This window comes from Bos indicus, chromosome 5, assembly GCF_029378745.1.
Source record: "Bos indicus isolate NIAB-ARS_2022 breed Sahiwal x Tharparkar chromosome 5, NIAB-ARS_B.indTharparkar_mat_pri_1.0, whole genome shotgun sequence".
NCBI lineage: Eukaryota > Metazoa > Chordata > Mammalia > Artiodactyla > Bovidae > Bos > Bos indicus.
Window position 1 is genome coordinate 111,189,001 of NC_091764.1, and position 4,320 is coordinate 111,193,320.

The window sequence follows — 4,320 nt, forward strand, 5'->3', positions numbered from 1 at the left end:
GAGGACTTCTCATTTCAGTGGTTTCTCTTGTTGCCGAGCATGGACTCGAGGTGTGTGGGCTCAGTAGTTGCGGTCCACGGGCTTAGTTGCTCCACGGCGTGTGGAATCTCCCAGAGACAGGGAAGAAACACGTGCCCCCTGCATTGGCAGGTGGATTCTTATCCACTGCACCACTAGGGACGTCTGGACCTAAGACTTTTATAACCCGAAAGATCTGGGTCTGCTAAACAGAGGTCTGACTTGACAGAAATCAATGGGTGGTCCCATCCCCATCTCAAAGCCAAGTCCGTTCGCAGACCCAGAGCTCCCTGAGCAAGGAAAGGACCTGATATTGCACTCCGAGTCGGTCCCATGCATCTCCCCAAAACATTCCCCCAAGGGGACCATGGCCATTTATGGAAGAACTATGCCCTGGGGAGTAGGAGGGAGGTAGGTCTGAACCTCGCTGAGTCCTTGTTTCCTCATCTGTAACGGAGGACAATAATATCTGCCTGAAAGGATTGTGGGGTTAATTGAGTAGAATAATGGGGCAGTGCCTGGAATATAAATGCACGCTCTGGCTGCAGCTGAACTTTTCATCCCTCTGTGATTTTGTGCTCATTCCTTCTGTTTCCATCTTTACTGCACGGTAGTCGAGTGTGATTGGCCCGTTGCTGGATGCTGAGAGTTAAAAAATAACACCCCACCGCTGACCAAGGTGAGGGACCTGCCAGGATCAGTGTGTGGCCCTCATGTCTCTAACCTGTGCAGCTGCTCTGTAAGGCCATACAGGGGCTTAGTGCTGCTGGGACGGGGCCAGCTGTGTTCCGTGCTAAACCTTTGTTCTCTTCATTGGTGCAATACTCCTCGGAAGTTAATAAAATGAGGTGGCAAGTACAGATCTTGGGACATGGTAAAAGTAAGAAATAGAGAGGGGAGGGAGGAGGGAGATGGTGGATGAGTAGATAGAAGGACAGATAGATAGATGGGTGGATGAATGAATGGACAGATGGGTGAATGGATGGGTGGATGGATGATGGATGGATGGGTGAGTGGATGGATGTTGTGGGAGATAGGTAGATGGGTGAAAGGGTGGGTGGGTGGGTGGATGGGTGGCGGGGTGGATAGATGGATGATGAATGGAGAGATGCAGATATGGAGAGAGATGATGGCTGAATAGTTTAGAAGATGGATTCAACATGACCCCCAGCTAGCAAGAATCTTCTTATCAAGGAAGATGGCTGAGAAGTTGAAGTATCTTATCTGTAGTTGGTGACTGCAATGTCCCAGCCTCACCACAGTGTGTGATGAAGATTAGCCAAGCTGCCACATGGGGCAGACACACTTGATTGCTCCGGTAACAGAACTTTATGTTCATTCATTCAACGGGCATCTATTGAGTGCCATTATGTACCAGGTACTAGGCTCTGGGGACAGAAAGATGAACAGAATAACTCAGTGGGGGCTTGGAGGAGATGAGAAAAGATGTACAGTGGACCCCTGAACAATGCAGGTTTGAATGGCATGGGTCCACTTACACACATATATTTTTCAGTAGTAAATACAACAGTACTATGTGGTCCTTGGTTGGTTGAATCTGTGGATGAGGAAGAACCAAGGATGCAAGGTAGATAGGGAGGGCTGCCTATAAAAATGATATACGGATCAATCCCTATGTTGTTCAGGGGTCAACTATACATGTCGAGTGAGCCAAAAGAGGTAAGTTTTATGGCGATAAATAAAGCACGTAAAAAGGCAGTGGGGAGTGAGGGAGTTAGTTCTGGAGCAAGACTCACTGGTGGGTTGACAATTGCATGGAAGCCCAAAGGAAGGGCTGAGATCTGAAAGGAGCAGTGACTTTCCCAGGATCACTACATGACTGAACCAGGACTATACCCCAGGTTGTGTAAAAGCGTTGGGATTCTGGGGTTCCTGGTCTGATGTTATGAAATAGTGGAAACACACCAGATGTGGCGTTAGCAGAGGAGGGTGTGGTTGGGATCCAGCCACTCAGGAGCTGTGTGATCTTCTGCAAGTCACTTACTCTCTCTAAGCCTGTTTGCCATTACTTCACCCTTCATTTCCTCCTCCATTCCTTAAAACAATCCCACTGGTATTAAAAGGTCATAGATATTTTTCTTTACAAGTGTGAAAGGTCCATTATTTTGTTATGTTACAGAGGCAGCCAACTCTAAGCCTCCAAGGAAGGCTACAGTTCTACTCTAGTTGAGGAAGAAGTATTGCTAACTGGGACAGAGAAGATTCCTGGGGTGTGGGGGTAGGGGTGGAGAACAAGATCTGAGTGGGCCCTAAATAAAGGAGGAGAGTTCACAAGGTGATGCTAAGTGCCCAAGGATTGTGGAAGATTAATGGTCCAACCTGGGAGCCATATCATCTCTTTCCCAGAATGAACAGGGCTATATATTATGATTGAGTTTGGTTATGAACAGAAAACCTCAAATAAGAGTAGGTCAAATAGAGATATTTCCTCCTTTCTTATGTAAAAAACTCTTGAGCTCAGCGGTCAGGTGTCAGGGACCCCCGGCCCCTCTGTTGTGCTCCACCAGTCTCAGCACTTTTTCACCTCAGTGTTCAGGATGGCTGCTGAAGTGCCAGACATCACGCCTGTATTACAGCCCACAGGGCAGAGAAAGGAACCAAGAAGGGAATGCCCTGTCCCAAGCAGAGTGGATTCTGGAAGAATGTCATTTTAGGTTGGTGGTTCTAAAACTCAGAGAGGGCCCACCAGGACCCTAGAGGCCTATAGGCTGGACACTGCAGCTGCCTGGGATGGCACAGCCGGCAAGAGCACCCGGGAAGGGGCAAGATATAGGCAGCTCTGCCTGTTTCACCCAGGACGTTCCTGCAGCTGTCCATGGAACATCACAGCTGCTTTTCAGATGCCGAGATGTCACATACACTGGGCCCTCCGGCTGCCTGCTAAGTTCCATCCCCTCCTCCCGAGCCTTCTCTAGTGCCTTGGGACCCAGAACCCTGGGGTCTGGGGAATGGGGAGGGTTCTAAGACAGGCTGGGCAGGCAGGGGTAGAAGTCTTCAGATAGGGCCCTCTGATCTGCACTGTCCACCGCCACCACTGCAAGCACAGGGCTATGAATCCCCAGATGAATCTACACTAAATAGCTATCCAAGACCCTGGCACAGACAGACACAAAATACGGGATCAAGGTGAATGAATGAATGAATGAATGAGTCAGTCAGTCTATCAATCAGCCAAATAACCAACCAATCAAGGGGTGCCCCAATGTTATTCAGTCCAACCTCAGCCAACTTGTCACCAAGCTGCCAACTTGTCACTTACACACTTCCAGTGACAGGGAGCTCGCTACTTACAGGGGCAAAACGGTTTTAGTTTTAGATTGTCCTTATCATGAGTCAGATTCTCCACCTCCTAGGTTTCCCTGTCAGCCCCAGTCTGCCAAAGGGCTTCTCAGGTGGTGCAGTGGTCAAGAATCCACCTGCCAATTGAGGAGGCTCAAGAGATGTAGATTGGGTCCCTGGGTCGGGAAGATCCTCTGGGAAGGAAATGGCAACCCACTCCGGTATTCTTGCCTGGAAAAATCCATGGGCAGAGGAGCCTAGCCCATGGGGACCCAAAAGTCCCCTAGTCCATGGGGACCCAAAAAGTAGGACATGACTGAGCACACACACAGTCTGCCAGCAGGTAAGACCCAGATACATGAAATCAGACCCAAGTCTTCAAGGATGAGGGGAAGCACAGAATCCCACAGGTGAACCCAGGAGACCACAAGCCTCCTGCTCATCTTCTTGTGCTTCAGATGGGGCTCTGACCAGAGAGGGACTATGACTTGCCCAAGGCCACACAGCTGGCTAAGGGCTGAACCAAGATCAGACCCCAGTCCCAACCTTGAGCTGTGCTCCTTCTAAACCCCACACTCCTCAGGGACCTCCTCCAGCCTTCCCCACAGTGGGTCTCCCATCCCACAGCCAGTCCCACCCCGTGATGCTGAGAATCCATAGAGATCTCTTTGTAGAGACCCTCAGACTAGAGAAATTCACCTCTTTTCACTGCCAGTGACGGGCACAGGGCTGGCAGGTGGGGCCCAGGTATCACAAGCTGCAGTGGGACCTAGCTGTACAGAGTGGGTTGCCTGGCTCTCACCCACTCCCGGAGGCCTCCCTCAGAGCAGTAGGCTGGCATGTGTGCATAAGCATGTGTGAACGTGAGTATGTGTGCGTGTGCGTGAATTTGCGCCTGAGCCTCCGGGAGCGAGAGGAACACGCCGCAAGCTGTCGGCAAATCCTGCCAATGCAGAAAGGGTAATTGTCGCACGCAGTGCCAACAGACAGATCTCGGGCGGA